This window comes from Falco rusticolus, chromosome 8 (genome assembly GCF_015220075.1).
Source record: "Falco rusticolus isolate bFalRus1 chromosome 8, bFalRus1.pri, whole genome shotgun sequence".
Taxonomy (NCBI): domain Eukaryota; kingdom Metazoa; phylum Chordata; class Aves; order Falconiformes; family Falconidae; genus Falco; species Falco rusticolus.
Genome location: NC_051194.1, coordinates 21745068 through 21771646, shown reverse-complemented (window position 1 = coordinate 21771646; position 26579 = coordinate 21745068). Strand labels below are relative to the sequence as shown.

The 26579-nt window shown below is 37.8% G+C and overlaps 1 protein-coding gene across 19 annotated transcripts in view; it reads right to left on the bottom strand.

Annotated features, from left to right (window-relative positions):
* The window catches only part of BAZ2B (bromodomain adjacent to zinc finger domain 2B), a 156313-nt gene that overhangs the window by 94444 nt on the left and 35290 nt on the right, over positions 1 to 26579 (bottom strand). For 14 of the 19 annotated variants that reach the window (XM_037396322.1, XM_037396306.1, XM_037396304.1 and 11 more), the window contains exon 2: positions 22556 to 22601. The gene's annotated coding sequence lies outside the window, so the exon portion shown is untranslated. Of the gene's footprint in view, positions 1 to 22555; positions 22603 to 26579 lie in introns of all 19 variants that reach the window. The other 5 variants (XM_037396315.1, XM_037396320.1, XM_037396324.1 and 2 more) reach the window with 2 other exon arrangements.

The following is a 26579-nucleotide window of genomic DNA, read 5'->3' as shown; positions in this document are numbered from 1 at the left end:
AAGATGTTAATCAAGCTCCTTCATAATAAATGGTCTGAAGCCTCCATTAGCTGCTGCTACTTTTTTTTTTTGAAGTATCTAAAATTGTTAGGATGAAAAATCTATTTTACTCCTTCAAAAAATTGCTAAAACTAAATCAACTAGCATACTCTGATGAGAAATGAGTTCTTGGACACCAAGTAAGACTTCCACAAAAGCACAAGTGAAACAAATCTTTTGCATGTGTACCTGTAGCAGCCTCAGGCTTTGCACTGGGTCTTGATTTTGTTTTACAACAGCACCAGACCAGTCTCATTACTATAACGTTACTATTGTTTTATATTTAAACAAAAAGAGAGAAAGCCAAACATCTATATTTGTACATTCAATTGTCCAATGCCAGCAAACACCACTTTCAGCCTGTACGATAGCGAAGAAGGCTATCATCCTCTCATGTCATTGAGTTTTGGCACCCTGACTAAAAGAAAACAGAACAAAAATAAAATAAAAAAAACACAAACCAAACAAATTGATCATTGAGGAATGCTAATTCCTCAGTTCTGAACTCTTAAAGCACCTTGTGGTGTCATCTAGCAGGAATGTAATGGCTCCCACTAATAGTCTGAGGCAGCAAGGCTGACACACAGATAAATGGTTTCCACGTTTTCAAGTTGTTCAAATCATGTCGTTCTTTGGAAACAGAGAACCAGTTCTAGAAGGAAGCATTCTGTGCTACAGTAGCAATCAACTTCAGACAGCTTTGTCATTGGCATCCACCCTCATTTCCAAAATACCTTTCTTAGGTTATCTGTTCATTGTTTTTTCTAGGTTTAGGGCACTATGATCTTTTACAAAATTGAGATAGCCAAACCCAACACCAAAAAACAAAACCAAAACAAAACAAAGACTCCACTTTAAGTTTACCTAAACAGAGTAACAAGAACGAATAATAATCATAGAATCACAGGACGGTTTGGGCTGGAAGGGACCTTAAAGCCCACCCAGTTCCCACCCCTGCCCCAGGCAGGGACCCCCCCCCAGCCCAGGCTGCTCCCAGCCCCATCCAGCCTGGCCTGGAGCACTGCCAGGGATGGGGCACCCACAGCTGCTCTGGGCAGCCTGGCCCACCGCCTCACCGCCCTCACGGGGAGAGGTTCTTCCTGATCTCTGACCTGCATCTGCCCTCTCTGCGCTCAAAGCCACCCCCGTGCCCTGTCACACGTGCCCCTGTAAGAAGCCCCCCCCCAGCTTTCCTGCCGGCCCCTTCAGGCGCTGGGAGCTGCTCTAAGGCCCCCCCGGAGCCTGCTCTTCTCCAGGCTGAACAGCCCCAGCTCTCCCAGCCCGGCTTCCCAGGAGAGGGGCTCCAGCCCCTGCCCATCTCCGTGGCCCCCGCTGGGCTCACTCCCACAGGCCTGAGTCCTTCTTATGCTGTGTTCTTAATGATGGGGTTCTCAAGATACTAAGAAATAAAACCAAGCCTCAGCAGAAACCATGGCAGCTATTACCACATCAGAAGACTACCCTTACTGACTCCATTCACAGTACTATTCTTACGAACCAAGCTGATGCAAATCTGATAATGTTATTTACACACTTGAAGGAAGTGGTTAGACATAAAAAAACCTGACAGACTGCATTTGTGTTTCTACAGCCTGAAGAGAAAAAAGATAATACACCACCCATATTCCCACCTACAAAAACAAAAGCACTGTCAGAACATGTATCTAGATTTTAGGCTTCTAACAAAACCACATGCTAAACATCACATTTTCCTACATTAGTAAAGAACACTAGCTAAAATACAGGAGTCCATTTCAGCTGTATCAAGTGCTGTTTTCTGGGAAAGTTTGTTCATCTTTAAATTATTACCAAAGACACAAAGTATTCCCATAAACCATTCTTTGAGTATTTAAAGGCACTCTGCAAAGGCAAGCTGGTACATCACAGTCATATACGAGTAACAGATACAACTGTAGCTCTTTCGTGCAGTGGGGGAGAAGGAAGCCTAAGCAGCTCCAACTCGGCCACACAGCGATCACTTCAAGAGTGCAACAAGCAGTGCACAGTGATGGCCGATGGCTGCACCCTGGATTAGGATTTGCCTGCCCTTCTCTGTGCAGCAAGAGCAGCTGCACTCCTCAAATGCAGCCACCCCCCACCCACACTGCCCTCTCCCCATGGGACACACAGCTGACATGAACCGAGGCAGCCCACAAACAGGTAGCACCAGCAGCACCCATCAGATCAGGGCTGTCCCTCCTGTTTTACAGGAATCCAGTTTAATCAGGTAAGCTAAGCTGAAGCTTTGAGCCAACAAGTTCAGTTGTGAGGCACCAAGTTTTGAGTTTTAAAGCCTCTATAGAGATGGAGTATGCAAAAAAGATTAAAAATAGCAAGGGAAACATTTTTAATACACGAGGATTGTAGGACTCTAGAAAAAACTGACCGGGGTCCAAGAAGGCAGCTAGACAATGAGGAAGTGCAAGCCTGCTGAAAGAAGACAGATATATTTTGCTGCCACCCACATTAGGACATTTCTTAGACATCATCAATAATAAGCATTGCTGTAACTTAGTTTACATAAAATTTTATTTAGTAACAGGAACAATTCAGTATTTTGTTTAAAAAAATTAATGGAATGCCATTTTGTAAGAGGAATTAGCATAGAATAATACTGCAGGTCACCAGCCCTTCAGATTAAATAGCCAGTGTTAAAGGTGCTTGTAAGGGAAGCAGCATGCGTAACAGACCTAAGGCTATCCCATGAAACCTTGATTTGGCAGCTGATGCTCTCCACATGAAGAGGTCATAGTTTCACACAGAATGCTGACTGGCTCTCACTGCTCAATAATCCTCAGAATATGTGGGCACAGTGCACATCAACAGTTTTCAAATACCAGGTCTTCACTACCACTGGAGAAGAGCCCTTTAACAGATTCATGTAGGTTGAATCTTCTTTTCTTCCCCATGGCACTTTTCCTGCTTTGTTCCCCTCAAAATAGACCTGTATCTACTAGCTTAAACTCCATTGCCCACACCCTTTTCTCTGTATGTAAAAACCCACATGAACTAACAGGTCAAGCATCTCCAAAAACCTCTTTCTACCCAAGCTGGAAGAACTCCTCACCTACTTGTTTTTCTCAGTGTCAAACACACACATCTCTTGTATATGCTGTCTACTTCACAAGTTCTCTAATAATAGCTATTTGAAAATACCTGTTCTTTTAACTATGATGAAAATACCTATTTCTTTTAACTGAATCGTAATTTTCCTCCAGATTTCATTTTTGGTTCTAGTATCTATCAAGATAGTGGATACAGTAATAAAAAAAGTGGACAGCAATAATGGTTTTGGCCAGGAATTCACTACAGGGGTTTTTTAATACTCTCTAGCTTACAAAAAAAAAGTCAAAAAGTCTCTGGTATCAAGAACACATTATTATTTTAATATTAAGTTATATTGGAACTAAAGTTTCACAAAATAACCAAAAACATGCATTGGCATTATCTGGTACAGAGCTTCAGTGAAGTGTCTCGTGGTACATATAATGCTATTGCAAATTCCTTGCCATTTATACTAGTGTATGATAAGACCAACCTTAATAAAACAACAAAAAAATAATCATTGTAGACCCATTTAATAGAGCAGAGATGACCAAAATTGCATGGCAACCATCATTTTACAATATGAAACCTGTTAGGCTGATACTCTGAAGCAAAATAAAACTGGACTTGTGCACCGAGTAACAGATGTCACACCCACCTAGTCCTCATCAGCAAGAGTCAAGAAATTACTTGAAGTAAAAATAACACATCAACTATAATAAATATAGAAACAGCACAACACTTCCAAAACATAAGAAAAGCTGAAAAAAAGCCGTTTTGTTTAATTTGAAAACTGTTTTTTAGACATGTTCTGCAAGTGATAACAAATAAGCTATGAAACACCAATACTTTGGAATGTGCATATATTTTATGTCATTGTATTTATCCAGAGTATTCATCAGAATTTTTCATAAAGTTAATACTAGTTGTCTAACACCTAAATAGACTTCGTTTAAAATCTCATGCAAATCAGATATATTTGCTGATTACTACCATTAGATAAGCATTACAAAAAAGCAGTAGTTGTCTATCTTAGAATAGCAAAAAAAATGAAAGTTGCAACTCTATATATTCTTTCTGCAATCTATAAGCATTTCAAACTATTAACCTGGGAAAGAGGGAGGGAGGGAGGGGGAGAGGGAAGGAAGCACACAAGAAAAGCACTGAACACTTGGCAGTACAGAAGAATAGATACAGAACATTAACAGCTTACTGTGGAGAGTGGTTTAATCAGGAAGTAGCCATTATCCTGTCGCTGCAGAGCAGTGACAGCACTCCAAAACAAGCCGTGGGTTTGGTGTTGGGTTGTGGTTTTTTTCCTTCAACCCCCCTCAGTTAAGAAGGAAAACGGAACACAGGCTACGGAGCCCGAGCTCTGCTAAGCCCAAAGGTTGCCAGATGTCTATTGTCAAAAGCCACCCTGAAAACAGAATTCAAGCAAGCTTTTACAAAGCCGTGTTTGAGGAAGCATCTAAAATCTACCACAACCTCCTCTGTGTTACACACAAAACATGGCTGTCTTATTCAGAGATTAGCAATTATTGTAATGAGATACTGTCGAGAGGGTCAAATAGTACTTCCTGCAGTTTACACAACTTGATTTCCTGGTAAACAAACTGGAAGGCAGGTGGAGCACTCAGATCACTAGTAAACACACAGGCTCACATGACCAAAACCAACCCAGGTGAAGCATGCAGTTTTATCTGTATTTTAATTACATGAGGCAACAAGGTAGCCCAAAACATAAAAATAACTGAACCATGAAGGAAGTTTTTTTCCACAAAGTTACATAGTCATCACTGCCTTACTCTGTCGTATTCTTTTCTAAGCCAAGCCAAATAAAAGTTACTTTCTTTTCTTTTCAATTATGCTTATGTTCACACACACCCCAGAACAAACCACTCACAAAGTTGTTTTGGCATGAGAATGTGCTATGAAATGAAAACGTGAATCAACTCTGGAAAAACCTGAAACTGAGAAAAGCAAATGCTGATCACTGTGTTCAGATTTTAACCGTCTCTCTCCAAAAAGCACAATTAAAGAAACCTCCTAGCAGTACTCAGAAATGATCAAAATTAACTTACTGAACAGAATTTTAAAAGAAGAAAAAATTAATGCTTCCCCCCCACCCCCCTTTTTAAACTGCCTAACGCTTTTCCTCCTCAAAAAAACTTACATTGCACATGGAAGTGATCCAGTGAGGAAAAGCTAGTTGTTTTCAATCTATACTCTTTCAAAAAAATTAATTTCACCAAGCTCCAGTTTAAAAACCAGGGTTTCACAGTGGAACTGAAGAGGGCTCTATGAAAATAAAAAGGAAAAAACAGGAAAAAAAACAACCACAAACAAACAACACCCACCTCACCTCCCCCCAAAAAACCCTCAACTAACAAAGAAAAAGCTTGTTATTCCTAAGCAACTAGAATTAAGTATGTGGTCCACTGACAGAAGACAGAACTTACAGGATAAATACTGTCAACTTACTACACAACAGGTTGGTGCAAGTGAAACTGCTCCAGGCCCTGAAACAACAGCACAAGGGCCTGAACTTTAGCATGCAGCAAGATAAAAGGTTATGTGCATACTAGAGGAAATATGCAAAGGTGGGGGAATGGATCAATCAATTAATTCTCCCTCTTGGAAACTCAGAGGAATGAAACAAGATGACCTAAGGAATACACTAAAGGAACATGTCTGACAAATTGGAAAAGCTAGTAACAGTGTTGTAACTACACTGCAGCCATTTTCATCAGTTAAGCTCAAGGAAGGAACAAAGGAAAACTATGACACAAAAATACAGAAAGCATTACTGGAAAGATCATTAAATATGAACAGGTGTATCTGTATAAGTGAATCCTGCTAATGAAGGTGCATCTTCTTCCATAAGGGAGTTATTCTACCATCACAAACTCCCAAGCAAGGTAAGATATATTAGCAAGAGGGATCTCCGCAACCAAAACAATACCCAAAGTAAGACTTCTACAAGCTGTGCTTGTTATAGATATAATTTGTACAGCCACAATTTCCTGATCAAACTTTTCAAAAGAACTCATTCCCTTAAAGTAAAACCACAGCAAAACTTCAACATTTCATTCATCTAGTTTTCAACTGTTACTCGCCTTACAAAAAAGTTGTCTCTTCAAACAATATACAGTGCTTCTGAAGGGAATAGTAACAGTCCAAACCATCAAACAAGAAAAGCCTTCTGCAAAGACAAGGAAGATCACCAGAACTCTTCACAATAGTCTTTAAATAATCTTAAAAAGCAACATATGTTGTATTTAATCAGGGAAGTTTGGTACTAGTATCACTGCGAACAAGCTCTCACAACAAGTTTTAGGAGATCATGATCTAAAGCCTCAGTCTGGTAATTATTCTTAATACCAGAAATCTGCACCCTAAAATACAACCACAGTGAATTTGAGTCTTACATGACTCAGGGAGAATCACATACAATAGTTCTACATGTCAGAAGATTAGCTCATAAATGATGGTTTTCCTAAGATTATTTCTATCCATATTGCTTATAATGTGGGAAAAAAGTTAGTGTGGAACAGCTGTTTTGCATTGAGATAGCAACAAAGGAGAGGGAAAACAAAAATATAAACAAAAATAGGAACAGCCAAGCAGAAGGTCCATCCTTGATTTCTGAACCCCAGGTTGAATCAGGCCCTAGCCCAGTAACAGTCTGTAGAAGACATTAAAAAGCAGGGATTTGTTTTCTACTAGTACGCCCATTAGAGAAGCTGAACACACTGAACATCTCACTACCTCCGTCCGTGTTAGTCAGCAAGAGAGTAAGAGCAATGACTTAAAAACTGATGTTCTCAGCCCTAAATTCTACAGCCTACTAAAATACTGGCATCCAGCACCTCAGCACCATGAAGAAACTATGTCTATGAAACAGTCCTAGTAGGATACTGGAACATATGATAAAATTAATCACTACTCCAGCTATGCCTTAAATACACATCAGCACCTACCCTCAGCAAATGGCAAAGCATCAACCTGGGGAGCCCAACCGAACAGTTACTGTCTTTCTGGGAGACATTTTTTTTTTTAAAAAAAAAAAAAAAAAAAAGTATCAGTTTCTATACAGAAATTTTGAATTATAAATTATTAAGGGTATCGACTATGGGTCTAGCTATAAATAAGGGTATTGAAAAAGAAGTATCTTTAAATTATTTTTTTTACTATACATACTGTAACAGTAAAATACTGAGGTGTTCTTTTATTAAAATTTCAAATATTGCTCAGAGGGATTAAATCTATCGTCACATAGACAATACAAAATCTTGAAAGTTTTGTTTGTTTGTTTTTTGTTGTCTTTTTTTTTAAAACATCAATAGCTTATTACTGGGCCTTGTGTGGTATGCTATCTGCCAAAGAAATTTCAAAAAGTTAAGAATCATACCACTACAGAGTGTAAGAATCATCTCAACCCTGCATCAAAAAACCAAGTATCAACCCCAAAAGAGAGATCTGTGACTATCTAGAACTACCTATAAAATTCAGGTATAGCTCTATTCCAAAAAAAGTTTTTATTTATAACTTCATTGTTTACCCTGTGATAAAGAAACATAAAAGCAGTTAAACCATAAACTTGCTTACACTCACCTGAGAAGAACATGTGATCTCTACACAAGCCCTAGTGAATGCCAACAAAGCTAGAGATCTGAATTTTGCATTATACCTTGATGCAAACACCGGAATTGCTGGCAAGAAACACTAATTCACAGTAGAAATACTTGCTTAAAATATTAAACATTTATGAATAAATAAATCCAACATCATCTGTGAATACAACTTTCAACAATGGTTTTAGAGAGTATTTACTCCCTGTGTCTACCTCTGCAGTACATTAAATCAACAATTGTTTCTAAAAGATTCACAGACAGTATTAGTTTCTTTTGCTTCTAGCAATTTTAGCTGGAATCCTTTGACACTAGCTGCATGGACAAGTAAGGAGGGGGCAAAAGGCACAATTAATTACTTAGAGAAGTAATTTTCTGGGGTGGGACGCCAGAAGTTCTAGGTCATCTTTTTACTCAAGAAAAATTAACAAGTTAACAAAAGTGACCTCCAGCTAAACTACTATAGATGCGGGTGGGCACACGAAGCAACCAACTTTCCTCCTCATACTCAGCCTGTGCCTTTGGCTCCTGAGACCCCTTCATGCAATGGCACATGGAAGCATGTCCTGTTTCCATCCCTGTATGTTAGATGCTGACAGCATTCACAAGCCCCAGTACCCTTCTCTCCCCACTTATGCTACGAGGCAGAGAACATTCTTGGGTTCTGCTGTTACACAGAGGAACACAGGATGCTGAAATCAGCCTCACACATTTGAAAACATTAAGATGCAGCAAGAGACAGATTATCTCATTTCAACTAGTTTCTTGCCACCAAAACCAACTAAACCAATCCAAGCAACCTCTCAAACTCATCAGCTGACCCTAGCCCTACCAAAGCAATGTGAAACAGGCTTCCTTTCCCAAGGGGAAAAGAGAGGCAGCAATCTTCTCTTTGTTCTACCTCCTCCGTATTCTGGTCGCATATATTGGTCATATTGCTCATGATTCACTTTCACGTTAAAAGCCCTTTGCTCCTCATTGAATTATTTACCAAATGCATGGACACTTCATCTATCAATTTGATCCTTAAAATAGTATCTGGGAATTGGAATAAACGGGTAGCTACTACAGAACTATCACTCAGAAAAAGCTAGCCATATTCTACTACTATTAAACACATCTCTAACAAAATCCTAATAAGAACAAATTGTTTCAAGGCATGTAAAAGTCACGCAAATGAAACCCCAGAAAACTGGTTTATTCTTTACATTACCACAGTGCCCAAAAACATCCAGCATGCTGGCTCATTGCTTAGAACTAATCACAAAACTATTCAAAATCCCAAATTGTAGTTTATTTAGTAGCATTTCACACATTTACTACTAGATTTCGACCCCACAAAGTTTATATGGAATAAATTCTGAAAGAGCTTAGAAAAATACCTAAATTACATAATTTCAGTGCATTTTAATTTTCCTGCATCAAAGCCTTCCGTATGTTTCTTCTCATTTTGAATGTTGTGTTTATCAAAATGCCTTAACTTTACAAAACCAGCAGTTTTAACTAGCAACTTGGAAACAAAAGAAGCCAAAGCACATCAGTATCTTAAGGAACCTATCGTCCTATGTACCAAAACATGTCATTTCATAATAAAGTTGATCTATCTTACAATAATTTTCAGTATATTCTATTAAAATATAAAGCAATCTGAGTTTGATTAGAGACTGAGATGATATTTGTTTCGATGTGTATATACTTTACTATCATCCACTTAAAAAAAAAGCATTACAGAGACCAATATTCTTACAGCTAGATTTCTATTTCTGATATGGTAAATTCAGTATTAACTGTTACTTAGTCAAACTGAAGGTTTTGGGGAAAAGATTACACAGGTAACAAACATGGCACAGAAAAGGAGGGTTAAACTGCTATTTTCCATAAAAATAACCATTAATTTACCATTTCATAGGAAAAACTGAAATACAAAATTATTTTGAAAATATAAAGGCTTTTCAGAAGTTTTAAAAGGTTAGAACAACTATAAAATATATATTCTTTATCTATCATCATAATATACACATACACACACTCACAGACCCTCTGAGAATACAATATTCATTTTGCTGCAGAAGAACAGACATTGCATAACAATGAGATTTGCTAATGAAATCAGCCATCAACCTGGAATACATATGTATTAAACCAAGACCTCAGTGTCATTTTCTTTTTGCATCATTTGTTCTTTCTCTCATTTTTCCTCGACCTTTCAGTATCTTGTCCTCCTCCTGGTTTCAATGTTTCAAGTACAGCAACACTGCAATATATTTTGTTAACACTGTATGTACAACAGTTTTTATTTTACAATATTTATTTTTCTACTTATTGCTACACGTAGATTCTAATTGCATGGTTTCTCTCAGTATTGTTAATGTAGCCTTGAAAAAAAAAAAAAAAAATCAATGGATGCTAAGGAGACAAAGGAGTTTTATTTTCCTGTAAAACAGCAGGAATGTCTAATAAAAATTAGGTGTCACTTTGAACAAACTATACTTTCACAGCCGAAGTTGCACAGCAATTAATAGAAGAATTTAATACAAGACAAACCATTTTTTAAAATCTCTATCTACTGATTAAACAGGAACAGAATTTAGAGCCATTACACAAATAAAGTGTAATTGCTTTGCATGAACGTGCAAAATCATCAAGAATCCAAGTAAAACAATCTAGCAAGTTCAGTAACAGTATGTATAAGCATGCAGTATACACATCAGTTACGCAAACACTTTACTGGAAAAAAAAAAAAAGGGAAGAAAAAAAAAGGGGGGTGGAGAGGGTGTGGAATTATTTATTCTATGGAGTACTTTATTCTACTACTCAGACCTGACCATAAAATTAAAACATTACTAAGGTATTTTAAAAGACATTTTTCTCTCATTATACTAACACCCTATCTTGGTTTCATGGGATACATGCTGCAGTATACTTCATCGACAAAAAGCAATCTATTTACACCCCTACTCCGAGAGTATCAAAACTATGTTTTTAATTCACTCCAAAACTATTACAACTAATACAGCCCACTACATTTTTCCACTGTTCTCTTTGACAGAGGTTTTTTCAATTGAAATAATACAAATAAGATATTGTTACCATAATGCCACTGTCACATTAGCACTATCATCAGTAAGTTCAAAGTCATACCAAAAACTAATACAAAACAGTAAAAATTAAATGTTTGCTGGCTTGTTTGGTAGAGTTGGTTGGTCAGTTTGAAGGGTGGGGTGGGGTGCGGTTGTTTGCTGCTTTTTCTCCTTTATTTTTCAACTAACACTCCAAAACCCTAATTCCATGAAGACAAACTGCCAATTAGTTACTTTCGTATACCAAAATTGCACTGAGAGCTCCTCTGAAATAAATTAATTTGTAAATTTTTTTTCTCATTTTATCTTGAGGGCATAAGGAAGCCATTCAGTCATTCTATAGTTATGACGGCCACCACAACAGCAAAGAAACAGAAGGCACAAGAGACCCCTGAAAAATAGAGGAGAAAAATAATGAAATGTCTGAAAACAGACTTTAACCATACCCGGAGCTAGTCACATCAAATTGTTGTTATAAACCCAGGAAGAATACCATCAAGATAGTAGACGTAATGAACTAGGTAAGTAATTGAAAGCATAAAAATTTCCATAAACTATCTTCATATGTGCTCCAATTCTGCGTTAACAAGCACTTACATCACTAAAGGCTTTGAAAGCTGAAAGTATATAATGTGGTTTTACTTTTCCTTCTATTTCTCTCACTTTTAAAGATAGGCAGCTACATGATATAAACATCCAGGCATGTCATATGAAGCAGTCTTACTCTGGTTCGTGCATTATGATGTCCTAATGAAAAGATGTATGAAGACTATTTTCAATCACATGCTATCAAAAATTCTGTTTCAATTACAAAGCATTTGTCCTTCTGCAAAAAGGCCATCCACATTACATCTCAAAATGACTGAAAGTGAATAGACAGAGGCACAGTTAATTATAGTGGGCTCACCTTTAAAAGCAAAGACTATACAACCTCCAGCATCTGAAAGAAAGAGACTCTAATGCAACAACCTTGACCCTTGAAAGTGCTGGGTCATTTTCTCCTGTGATGAACAGTGATTGCTTTCTATAATTCTAACAATTGTCAAGTAGGCTAAAGAGTAGGCTGGCAGGTGATAGTCGTGAAATGCTTGCACTTTTAACAATGACTTATTACCCTGTAATACAGGTCAACTGTCCAATTGAGCATCTTCTACAAGATGTTACAGGCTCCTGAAGCCATACACTACACAACTGACATCAATGGTTTTATTAGGGATCAAACTAGTGTATATGGGACCTAAGAATGTAGAAAACTGTTAAAGGATGCAGTCTTAATCCAAATGATTAAATGAGAAAGACCCTAAGATATCCAAATCTACTGTACATATGAAATATGTGATGCTGGTTACATACCTGTTTGGCTTTAGGCAATCACGCATCTATCTTAAGTACAGGACATCCAACTTCACAACTTACACAACTTGGCACAAATTTCATTAATAGGAGTGACAATATAGAATCAGTTACTCTACAGAAAAAAGTGAACCCTCATCCTATAAATGTAGACTCAACCTCAAAGGAACACAAATTAAACTGTTACCAACAGTACACAGCATTAGATGCTGCCAGGTGCTAAAAAATACCTGAATTTTTATCAGTAAAGAAAAAACATGAACTGAATTTATCAACCATATTTATCCTCTCTGAACTAACCAGAAATACCTTCTTCAATAGAGTCTAAGATTCTGTATTTTGTTGGAATAAATCACACAGATATAGATGCCCACAGTATGAACATATTCTAAAAATCAACATTGTCCAGTTTACTGTATTTTTTGTTGTGGTTTAAAATCATATTCCAGAGAACTAACAGTTTGCATGCACAGTTTTAGTACTGTGCTGTACCAGTAGTCATACCTATGCACACAAACACAGACACATGCCTTTATTTTCAGTAACACACAATGCTTAGTTAAAAGCTATTTCTGGCACTTCATGCACAAATTGCAAGCATCCGTCAAAGCTTACTTTTTAAAATGTGGCAATGAAGCATGCTTATATTTTTTTCACAGTGAAATACCCCGAATTGTACTGAATTATGATGACTACTATTTATCCACTTTTAGGGGATAAAAGTGGAGGGCAATTTATTAAAGCACAGGAGGAACTTCTGAACACTGGAAGGTCACAGCCTATGCTGCTGAGCTGGTAAGCAAAAACATCTATGTTCCAGAGCTGCCATTTTTCTTCCTTGACAATGACTCCATCTGCCTCAGAGCCATTTACAGCCTCAGAGTCAGAATATCAATGATTTCCAACTATTCCGCAAGTCTGCTTTCACCTTGACATCACCTCTGTAACACACCTGAACCAGATGATAACTATAGCCCCTCTACAAGCTCTAAGCCCACATTTTATTCAACTGATATGCATTTAAACTGTGCCCTAACATACCACTTCTTTACTTCCACTGATTTGTACAAGAATATTAAAACTCAAAATTCTACATCCTTTTCATTGCTGTGCTTGTTTTAAATAAATCACATTTGGAAAACCTAAAAAGAAAGCCTTTCAAATATTGACAACACGCATTAAAACAGTTAGAAAACATCTGTTAATTTTAAAATCTGTATTTAAATAACATACATGCACACAACCTTAATTTATTTTTCCTTTTCCAAATAAACAAAACATGCCTGGTAAGATCTTCATTACAGACCACCATGCAGAATAAACTATCACAGCTCCACTGAAACCAACAAAATGACATTCAGCTCTACACCTCTTGATGTATATAAAAACTCATTTAAAAAAAATTCCACATTAGAGCTGGGACAAAAAAGGAAAGAGAATCTTGCCTTACTGAATGAATACCTAAAGAATTAGGACCTCAGATAAAAACAGATTATACATGGATCAATAAAAGCAATTTTTTTATACATTTTCTTTTTCCTGTGCATATGCACACATACGCTGTCCATCAAGTATGAGAATATATAGTCCATCATCAGGCTCATCACAACATAGCTTTTAATTAATTTATTTCATGGTAACAGCTTCTGGAGTACTGAAATTCAGGCACATGTTGGTACCCTAATTTTTAAATATGCAAACCTGCAGCTTGATTTTACAGTGAAACTGGATCACAGAAGAAATAATTTTGTATTACACATATATATATATGAACACATACGATTGCAAAGCTAGATGTCCAACTACTGCCATACAAACCTTTGACATGTTAAATATACAGGAGCAAAATATTTAACACTAGAGAAAACTTGCAAGCAACTTCATGAAAATTTACTTCATAGCACCTATAATGCACATATTTTACAACCTCAACTTCACCTCCCATCCTTTCTTCTCACTGCCTGTGTCTTTACTTCTTCCTATTACAGAAGTAAGTGTCAAGACACTTGATAAACTGAATCTGTTCTATTTCTATGTGCTTTCTGCTCACTACTCACTTTGTTCAGGCTGCTTTTAATATTCCAAACATAAACACAATTTAAGCCAAGAATATTTTTCTAAATCCATAGGGAAAACAATGTCTCTTCACCCCCCAAAACACACTGCCCACTAGAATTTCCCTGGATAAATCACACTAGGGCTTGGGTAGACTCCAGTATAAGGTTGAACTAGTTCAGGCGTTACCTTTGCGCTTGCCTTAGAAAGGGTAGGATCAGATATACATGGTTATAGATCCAACATGTTTATTTTATGACTTACAGGTATTCACCTGACACTATCATATCACATCTCTCATCCAAAGCCCAAAAAACAAAAACAAACAAACAAAAAACCACAAACAAAAAAGCCCCACCAAACTCATTCAATTTCCCACCTGCTTCCAATATACATTTCCATTGTATCTTATCTCATCTGCAATTCAACTACCCCTACCCATCTCCTCATTACCACCAGCTAACACCACTAAAAAGCCAAAGTAATTAAAGTGGGCTGGCAAACTATAGAATACAAGGGAGCACCTGCATGAAACATACTTGTCTCAAGTCTAATACTGACCAGCATTTCATTGTTCAGTACTTTTTGCACCCAAAAGTCTAACCTGAAGAAGGGCACCAGGCTGCATCCAAATTTAAGACGACTGTTCCTGAACTGGGGAAAACCAGGCCCAACAGAAAAGCAAAGGAATGCATCTTTGAAACAATGTACTACTACAGTGCAGCAGAGCTAAGGAGGAGACCAAGACAAGGTATTCAGGCATGGCCAGATATGGGAGACAGCACTACCCCAAGAAAGATTTCACTGAGGATGTAGAAGGGCAGTGGAAAAAACCAGAGTCAATCACTGTCAGAAACCCAGTACTTCTCATTCTTACACAACCGCAGATGTCTTCCACCACATCCTCCCTGCTATGAAGCACTGCCCTGACTCAACAACTTGTTGGTGCTACTGCCTCTTTCCAATTTTGCCTTCCTCCTCTAAAAATTGTAGGAGGAAAGAGACAAAAGCAAAGAACAGGGAAATAATTAACAACTTCCTAGTTAAGATAGAATCATAAAGTTGTTTAGATTGGAAGGATCTTACAGGGGTCATCTGGTCCCATCTCCTACTCAAAGCACGGTAAACTTCGAAGTTACATCAAGTTGGTCAGAGCCTTGTCCATTAAACAAGATGCAGATTTTGCAGGCTGAGCTCCCATTTCAGTGTTTTGCAGAGGCACAGAGTGGTTTGGGTTGGAAGGGACCTTAAAGATCATTAAGTCCAACCCCACCGCCATGGGCAAGGCCATTTTTTACTACATCAGGTTGCTCAAAGCCCCATTCAGCCACACTCTGACCACTTCCAATGATGGGGCACCCACAACTTCTCTGGGCAACCTGTTACAGAGCTGGATAAGTGATCCAAGGGGGGCTTTCATGAGAGCAGAGCAGAGGGAAAGAATCACATCCCTTGACTTGCTGGACTTACTTGTTTTGATGCAGCTTGAGATGCTACTGGATTTCTGGGGTGCAAGCACACACTGCCAGCTCGTGAAGTTTGACACCTTTCATTCTCAGGAATTTTTCTTTTATCAGTCAGGTTTTCCCTTCACACAGTTTGTGTCTTTTGCCTCTTTTCTCTTCATCGTACACTTCCAAGAAGAATCTGACTTTTAACAGCTTTCAGGCAGTTCAAGATAACCACGAGCTTCACTGAGCCTCCTCGAGCCTGAATTATTCCAGTTCTCCCACACATCTGTATTACATCACACATTCCTGTTCCCTATGCGTCTTGGTAGCCAGCCACTGGTATCAGTAAAGTATGCCCCTTTCTTGTACCTGGGACCTCTGAATTGGGATACTGCACTCTAGATGTGGTCTCACCCAAATGGGGCAGTAGGAGTTGCTCCCCTCAGACTACTTGCTGCCTACACTCTCACTGATACACTCAGCGATGCAGCTGGCCTGCTTTGCTACAAGACTGCATGGCTGACTCATGTTCAGCTTGCTGTCTATCAAAACCAAGCGCCTACTGCCCCCAACCTGTCCCGCTAGGCAAAACGTTCTGAAAAAGAGGGGTTTTTGTTCTTATTCACCTACTGTCAAAATAAATTAGTAAGTGTTTTATGGACTACCAATGATACAAGCAACAGAAGAACAGCACTACAACCACAAATCAAGACTAAGCCAAGGCCTTGTGCCTTTCACACATGGCTGAAGAGAGATGCTGATCAGTATGCCCATTACCAAGCTGTTCCATTTTCACATCAGTTTCTCACAAAATGCACGTCTAAGCTCTTCCAGTTGTCAAGTTAAAAATAAAAGAACTCTCATTCTTTACTTAATTAAGAATCGTGGTTGCCTTCTCAGTTTTGACTCTTTTGATTCCACTATTTCAAGTTTTCTTTATTACCACAGGATTCATTACTTACCTTAAAATCAGAAAAGAAATTAAATAAAGCAAATTTAGTTTTGCCTAAGGATTTTGATGAATATACTTTAAGAATACAATCAAATATCATATGAATGCTGTAACAGAAAATTTAAAGAAAAACACAAAAAACCATGTACAATATGCCTCCCTCCTCAAACTTTTAATCCTTACCCAGATCAGACTTTTTAAAAACAGTTTTCCTGTGGTGAACTGGTGAAGTCCTACTAAAAAGCAGCTTTCTAGCTGAAACAGGAATACTCAGATTAGCTACTAGCAGAAAAGTCCCTGAAGATTTATATTCAACAAATAAGGTTGCATCAATTTACATATGGAAAATTATCTTTTCAGTATTTGACCAGAAATGTCTTCTTAACCTGAACATCTAAATTACAGAGCTACTGTATATTAATACTCATAAATTTAATTAGAAGAAATATTTCTCATTCTCATAAGCGGACAAAGCTTTGTATTTAAACACTAAGAACACCGCTTCTGTGAGAAAGTCAAAGCAGCCTAAGTGAAAACCCTCATCTAATTGTATATACTTGGAAAGATCTGTGAACTTTTGAAGTACCTGTAAACAACGAAACTACTTTTTTGTGAGAACAGATCACTGCTATTGCAAAGATAAAATCAGCTGCTCTGAACAATACAGTGGCACTATCGAAAAGTCAACTTAAATCTGAGGTCCTCCATTTGCCATCTGTACAATAAAGCTTAATAAACCACTTACTCCTGCTAAGAGATACTAATCATGGATTGACAATACATAATCAAAATCTCCTCTTTAACTCTTTCAGCAAATAACCATTATTAAATCTGGTTTGCAGCAGCAGCACTAAAACAGCTGGGAGTAATGTACAGAAGCTGTGCCAGTAGTATGGGTTTTTTCCATTTTGTTTTTTAAAATTGCCTTCCTATTATAAAACACAACACATAAAATATAGACTATTAGTTTAAAAGAAAACTGTAATAAACCTAGGTTTTCTGCAGAGAAATACAGTTTATTAGTTCTTTTCTCCTTGAAACTGTCAGCTATTTTGTAATTTTACTTCCATAATTATTTTATCTAGCATGTTAATTTGTTCTCTTTGATAAATCTAAACATACATACACATACAAGCAAACATATACACACACAATGACCATCTTTGCAGACAAATCAGCAAACATACAGCCATAAACTACTTTTGTTTCAATTTTGATGAGATTATTTTCTAAAAATAACTATGCAAAATTAAGTAGGAAAAAAGTGTAATTGCCTTTACTTTTTTATTTACACTCTGTATAATTACTGTAGGCACATAAAACTGTTAACATCATATTATTTTTAGTTTCTTAGTCAATGTTAATTGTTGTTATTATACTGAAGTAAAGATATAATTAAATCTGCAGGTGTTACATATGTACAAAGAAGTAAATCCTCATGTTCTTTGGGGGATGGGCTGTTTTGGCAGCTTTTATATTTTTTCTGAGCTTACCAAATGTACATCCACCTACACAGTCAAAAAACCGAATTGCTCCTTTTCAAGCACTATTACTAAAAGTAATGAAGCATGTTTTCATAGAATCACAGGACAGTGTGGGCTGGAAGGGACCTTAAAGCCCACCCAGTTCCCACCCCTGCCCCGGGCAGGGACCCCCCCAGCCCAGGCTGCTCCCAGCCCCATCCAGCCTGGCCTGGAGCACTGCCAGGGATGGGGCACCCACAGCTGCTCTGGGCAGCCTGGCCCACCGCCTCACCGCCCTCACGGGGAGAGGCTCTTCCTAATATCTAATCTGCATCTGCCTTCTTTCCACTTAAAGCCATTACCCACTGTCCTGTTGCTACAGGCGCTGGTAAAAAGCATCTCCCCATCTTTCTTATGATCCTCCTTTATATACTGAAAAGCCACAATCAGATGTCCCTGGAGCCTTCTCTCCTCCAGGCTGAACAAACCCAATGCTCTCAGCCTGTCTCCACAGGAGCAGGGGCTCCAGCCCTCTGAGCTGTTCTGGCCCGACTCTGGTCCGACTCCAACAGGCCCATGTCCTTCTTGCACTGTAGGCCCCAGAATAGTTTTGGGGGAATATAAAAACAAAGATTCCCTTTCCATAACCAAATACACCTTCACCTGAATTCTTTAGACCCTTGAGTATTTACGTGATGAAAAAAGGCAAACATAGCTCTGCATCTAGATGCTTCAAGCTAGCTTCTGACAAGAAGAATGGGAAGTTGTGGGGAAGGAGCTAATGATACACTCAAATTTTCATAAAAGCACAGAACTATTTTCACTAACCTGAAGTCACCTAATATTTTCTTCTTTCTTTCCCCCTTACCTCTCCACACAGCGTGTTCCAATTTATTACCAATAGTTTCTCATTAGTTGCCAGTTCCCAGGCTTCTTGTCAAATTTTACTCACAGTGAAACAATCAATCTTTTTGTGCCATTTCTTTTGTTTTGAGACATCTGACAAGTGATGAAGCACAAACAAACAAGAAAGCAAGATGTCTGCCTAACTTGCATGTTTCTGAGAGACTGTTGTGTTTTTATTTAGTTTGCAAACAGGCTACTATTTACACACACTTAAGTTTCATGTAAGGGAAGGGCTTTTCTTGGCAATTTCTGCATTTTAGAAGCAGTAATTCAAATATATAACATCTTTCCTGGATCTGACAGCAAAAACACTCACACACTTTTTTTGTTGCTGTTCATCTTCACACTCCGAGCCACCAATTCAAAGTAGGCCAATGCATACTTGTTACTGCAAAAAGAAACTGGGTAATTTTCAGAACATGCCAAATCCTTACTTCTACTTTCTGCAGAAAGCACAATTTGTGAAGCCTTGATCTTCTCCTCCACCCTCTCTCCCTGCCCGCCTGCCACCCCCACCTCCCCAAAAGGAAAAAAACTTAAATGTAGATCTCACCTACAATGACTCTTCTGCTAACCTCAATATTCACCAACTAGCATTCCTGTAGTGGCAGCATCTCTCAAATGTAACTTGTCATCACAATTTTGTTCAAATTCTGAGGGTTCTCTTCTTCATTTTACCTTAACTCTAGAAGTTTTTGTTCAGCCTTCTGTGCAGCTGACCTTTTACTTTTAAATCACTTGTTTAATTCTAGCTGTTAATAAATTTGTTTCATTATAACCATATAGAAAATTTTTTTGAAAGTATTATCTGCGTAACTTTCAAGTACTATGCCAACATTCTGCATTAATTCTGTTTCCACAAGTAAAGTGGTACTGTTAGAATTCACAACCACCACCACCACCTTTTGGAACAAATAAAAAGAGCCACCATTAGGGATGAAAAGAATTTTGTATTTTGGGAGCCGAAATTAGTCTCCTCAAGAACCTCGTATCTAAAATGGCATGACTTAACAGAAGGAAAAAAAAAAAAAAAAAACAAACAAAAAACCACCACCACAACTCAGAAAGTACAAGGAAGTATTACTTGCCATTTTTCCTAGTCTTTTCAAGCTCTCCCTGGAGCAACCTATTTGTTACCACAGAATGCATTCTGAAGTGTCATTTCTTTGTTTGGATGGAAGGGCTGTTATTGCTTCATAACAAAGAAAGAATGTAGGGTAAAGAATTGACTGTACCCACAGAAGTGTTAGAGATGGCTACGGATATGTTTTTTCCCCTTTTTCAGAGATTTGACCTTTTTCATTCCTCACAAAAGGAGTAACTAACTTAAAGTTGGCCATAAACACACAAGTAAAATAAACTGGTACACTGAGTTAGTACAATCAGTCTTAACAACTGGCTTGTTGAAAGAAAGAGATCAGCACCTGGCTATTATTTCCTTTGCATTTAAGGCCTATGGGAAAACTGACCAAAAAACACAAATCAATCTATAAACCCTCCTGTCTTTCCCCAATAGCATATTTAAAGGAAGAAAAGCTATGCATGTAAACTTGACCATTTATGGAGCATTCTTCTCATTCTACTGAGTAAGGCACTTTTCCGTTTTTTTGTTCAGTATTCATCCTGACTGTTCCACAGTGTAACACAGCTGCACCCATCTAGCACCTCTCACTCCATGGTTGTAAGTCTAGGGGAAACTGCCCCCCCAAAGTGGGATCTAGACTTGTTTGTGGGTAGTAACTCCCAAAACATTAAGGAGAAAGGAGCTTTCATAACACTTCAGTGTTCAGAAAAGTCACAGAGAAATTTTCAACTCGAGCAATGGTTGTTTTCATATTTTTATGTACTTCTATTCACAATGGGATTCATACCTCCTTCCCAAGGAAAAGGACTAATTTTATTTTTTTCAAACAAGATTTCACAAGTTAGAAGGTTAGCAGGTTTACCTTTTTAAAGCCCAAGATACAGGTAATGTTTCTAAAATTAATTAGATACCACAGCCCGCTACCCCCTAGAGGAAGCTTCCAGTTTTGCAGGAAGTTTCAGCAACTTCCATCAGACCCAGGGAGGCTGGGAAAGCCCCAGCCTTTCCATTTCAGTACATCCAAAAAAAAAAAAGTTAACTTCTAACACAGAAACAACAGGGTTCAGTTTTTAAGAAAAGAAAGCTTTTTCATTAAAACTTGCCTAGCTTATATGAGCTGGCACTATACTACTGTAGTAGGGTAAGTTTCATGTCTGATGGCTGAAGTAAACTCTAAATCCTAGATACAGTCTTCCTATTTTTTGTCTACTATTGCAGATTACTTAATGACTTTCCTAGTTCTGCTTTTTTAAACAGGTTCAGATTGCTGCTCCTCACTTCAAAATAGCACGCTATCTTATGTTCTGCCCTTACCTGCTCTCATATCACTGCCTGCTAAGCAATGTGTTCACTAGAAAACTGTTCTTTTGACCTTTAATTCACTTGATTTAATAGATCTGCTCTCTCCATATGAACCTATACATTCTTTGAATTCAGCAGATGTTGCTGTTCTTCCCATTCCGTTAAGTACTGTATTAAGTCACATGTAGTGGTTTTAATAGCTTCTCTTTCTGCACTGTACAGAAATCACGCAACTGTACACCTGAAGTACTTCTAAAACCTGAGCCTTTTAAATTTAATCTTAAAAAATTATTTTAATCAGCACGTAAAAATGACTGATTTAGCCTTCTTCCCTCCTCCCCCCCCCACTCCATCCCCACCTTGTCAGTGCAAATTTAATCTTTACTGATTGCAAAGGTACCTCTGAAAAGAGGGCATGAAGGCTGCTACTGAAATGTAAGACTCCACTGTATCACACAGTATCATGTCTGGGATCTAAACAAGGCTCTCATTAATGAACCTGTCTCATTACTGTACATAAACTTGCAATACGTCTTTACAGATTTAAGTATGTTATTGGCTATTTTCAGGGTATATTATCACAAGTGTATGAAGAATTGATGGTTAATATGAGGAGCACCAAAATAATAAACTTGGAAAATTATTCTTCATTTCCTAATATTGTAGTAAACTATTAATAAAACAAGATAATTCATGCTCATCACACAGCAAAATATCACATGGCTCTGACTATTCAAAGTACTTTTTCCAAAGTTGCTAAAACTGATTTTGGAATCAAAACTCTCTGCACAATCTCTCCATTCATTTTAACTGTTCCCTAAACTATGTAATGTCAGATATCAAAACTACTAAAGATGTATTTGACAACATGCAACACACTAAGATTACATTCTATCATATTTCAAGCCTACATATAAAGAAATCCAGAAAGAAAATTAACAGTGTTATTACAGACATTAATTGTTAAAACACCTACTCAACGGTTAGACATGCAGCCACGAAAGTAATAGCACTTGTGAACTAAGAATCTAAGAGTCTTCGTTAAGCCTGTGCTTAATGTCTTGCTGCAATCAGGACCTGGATGCAGAATTTAGCACTAAGCCATACAGTACCTAACACCTTCTTTTTCCCCCTGCATGATTCATGCTTCTCAGAAAATCTTATCAGAAAACACTTATCGCTATGGCTTACTTACTGTGATGAACCTGGTCAGTTCTGTGACATTGCTGTTTCGCAACCTGTAAACAGAAAACAATTAATTATCAGCTGAGTCATCCTTTCATCAAGCAACTTTAACAAGGACAGACGCATAGAACAGAACAGTAAAAATTCTTAAAAAAAACACGTAAGGTATTTTCAGTATACTGAAAATACTTTGCTTCCCACAGCCAGACATGAAGCTATTAAAAACAACAATAGTTTAAGCATAATGCTATGTAATCACACTTTCTTTGTTTGCAACCAGCTGTTTAAATACACATACCCATTTTACCCTTACTAAACTGTGAATGATACAATGCTTTCCCCTTTGTTGTACCCAGTAAGTCAAAGGAATCTTCCTCTTAAAACTCAAAAAGAATTCTGGCCTCCCAGAAATCAATGAGAATCTTCTATTCTGTTTCTGTGGAGCCAGAGTTCCATTCCATTACTAACACTCTCTAGCATGGGGATTTCAACTTCTCCTCATGCTTTGAAAATTCAAAGAATGTCTATGTCAGTACAAAATCCACACATATTTCACTGAAAATTGAAAACTAAAATTAATTTTCAAACATTTGTTTGGATTGCTTTCTTGCTTCACACTGTATAGGAAATAGAAAACAGCACAACAGATGCTACGTTTGGAATACAACCACTTCAGGAAAATGTTACTTGCTATAGTAACAGAAATCTGGTATTATTAGGGGTTTCTAATTATTTTTTTTCATTGGAGACTAGTAAATACTCAGTGAGATTTTACAGTTTTATTTTTTAAATGTATTTTCTGCAGCACTAAACATATACTTGTTATATTAAGCTTGTACAATGCTCTCTACAGCTACATTGCTCAGTTAAAACTGTCTATCAAATATGAATAATTGCCTATCAAAAACTGCCAGAGTAAAATGGCATTTGGGGGTGGGGTGGGGGTGTTGTTGGTTTGTTTGGGGATTTTATCTTTACTGAACACTTTTTACAAAGAAAATGGGGGGGGGGGGGGGGGAATGGACATTTTTGCTCCAGAATTTTTCTACAGCATCACACTGATGGGAGCATAAAGCTCCCACTATCTCACAGTAGCTCAGTCAAGAAAACATGCTAATAAGTTTACATAACCAAAACTTCAGCCATCTACATAAGCAAGAACTTTTTTTACAGAGTTAGGTAAGCTACGTAACAATTTCAATGTAGGTAGGTAGTTACATCAACAACAGCCATAGTTTTTTAAATTTAGTTTTAAATTACAACCTGAAAATGTGTGGGCATTAACATCACCAAGTTTTTTATTTATTATGGCCACTACTGTCAAACTCTACTCCCAGGCCTGCCAGGAAAAAATAGGTATTCTCCCCTGTCAAAGGGCAGCCAGAAACAAATCACTCCTCAGAACAGTCAGTGGCAACATCATCAACCTACAGAGGAAAGGAATCACACTTGTTCTCCCAAGGAGAAATCAAAACATTACTGTTTTCCTTCTCTACCCTACTGCCATGCTTTACCACCACCAAAGAACTCCCCAACCTACTAGACCAGAAACAAACAGAAGCAATGGAAGGAGACATGACACAGTACCTACACCATTTAAAAAGTGAGAGCAAAGCTGCTTTTTTTTTTTTTTTTTTTTTTTTTTTGGAGAGGAAAAGCTTAATAAAGCATGTATTTTGCTACACTCTCAAATATCCTGCTGGTTGGCTAGAACCCGGAACCACCCTTCGGAAAGCAGAAAATGAAGTTGTATTTCTTCTTCTAAGCTGGAAACATGGCATTTCCTGTATCAAATGAAGCTCAAGTACTTGCTACCTGTTATAATTTTGCACGTTATGTTCTACTTCTGACTACATCTATACCTGTGGCACCGCTAAGTTTTGGGGTTGGTATCAGTCCTGAAGGCATTGAATAGCCCACCAAAACCTGAACCTTGAGACAAATGTTAGAGCTTCAATACAGTTGAGAATAGTGAAAACATCTATTAAGGTTCCAGTGTGCCATCTGCAAGCAGTGATAATCAACTACCTTACCAGCAGGCAGAGCATACTGCACTGTCACAGCCCTGAATACTGTCCATTGAGAAGAAGTTGTTTCCCAAACCTCTAAGGATCCAACCACACTGGAATACAGCTGACTTGTTTCCCCATGGTAACAACACTACCAAAAGGGAAGACAAGACTTGGGAAGAAATCTTGAGTAGTAGATTCAGCCTGATGCCCTCTGACAATCTGTTGCTTCAACAAATCTCCTTTACCAGCCGCTGACTTCTTTATACTTTGCTCTGACTGGATGCAAGTATGTAAGCCAAGCCGTGGGGAAAGAGAGAGAAAGGGGATTTTTTTCATCTCTTCTCTATCTTAGTACATGGAAAGCATCACTTCTTGGAAAACCCTCTACAACTTAACTAGAAATCCAAAAAATTGTAAACAAAGCAGCTTCCACAAGAAACTGGAACAGGTACTTCAGAAATTGTAATGCAAAAGACTGCATGACTGCAAGTAAAAACAGGTGACAGCTTCAAAAACATGCTTTACTATGGCTCCAATACTTCATGGTCTGCGTATGTTAAGAACTATTTCCAGAGCAAAAAAAATTCAACATTAACCACATGCAGAAGCAAAGTAACTTCATACTGTCTCGAGTTATCTCACAGCTTCATACCACATGAACTACTTAAGATAGTAATGTAAAATGAGTTTCAACAAAGTACATTTGCATTTTCTTAGCTTTCTTTGACTAAAGACCTACTAAAGTCAGCCTTTAATCTGAAATGATGCAATAACCATTTCAGTCCACCTTCAAAACTCATACAAAACCTCAAGACTGCTGCCTGTGTAAGCTTTCAGTCTTCTATACTCTTGATACCCATGTTATTAGAGGTCATGTTCTATGTTCATTCCTACCTTCAATGCCTGTGTATGTAGAATACCTTTCCACAGGCAGTTGAGCCATGAAGTTGATTGCACCTCAGGGAAGGGGTAGGGATAGGAGGGCTGTGGAATCTAACCTTGGAAAGGGGAATGGAATATGAAATCAGAGTTTGAGACAGATAAGCACAAGTGTCAGGAAACGCCTGGGAGATGCGAGGATGAAAAACCAGGATAGGAAGGCATGCAAATGTGCAACACCACCAGCAGGTGCTGTGGAACCCGAACAAGGTAAGTGTTTCAATAAAGGGATTAAGGAATTAACAGAAATCCAGGAGCACAGTTGTCCATTAAAATATCATATGGTATGCAAATCATCCAGCATGAATATATGAGTATCACATACTTTCATTACACTAAAAAAGCCTGTATTCAGAAGGAAAATTTTAGTACTACATTCAAAACTACAGACAATAAAACCAGTACTAGTGTCAAATTAACCTAATGCAGTGGTCAAATGTTCTTCCTCCCAGACAGTGTCAACTGCGCAGTCAGTATTTTAGTGAAGGTCTAAATGTGTACACACAGACTTACCTACTATCTTTTGATGAGCCAAAACTAACTTCAGTTGGACAACTCTGTATTACACACAACTGACTGACCAACGTCCTGTGTATCTAAGACTCTTCAATGCAGGGAAAAAAGTGCATCTTGATGCAACTGCTGTAAACTTCATCAAATAAACTCAGTATTTAAGAACAAAAATAGACAAGTGTAATATATTTACAGGAGGACAAATCTTACATCCCATTTCTTGCTCAAGTAAACAAACAAATGCAAATACAATGCAACATGACAACGTGCATCATACACTGCCCTGGTTCCTTCTCCATATACTATATATATTTATAATAAACAAATCACCACGTTAATCAAAGACCATTGTCCATTCTTCACCAATAAAGAAAAGCATATTTATGCATGGTCTTGTATTACTGAGGTTGTTTATTCTCTTTGCAAAGACTAATGGCTTCATTGTTCAGAGTTTTATTTGCTTGCTGTAGAAAGCTATCTCAATACATTAGTAGTACTTGCCACAGTCAGTAAAGAAATGGTCCAAGGCCTCTAAACTAGGTATAGCAATTTTCCCTTTGAAAGTG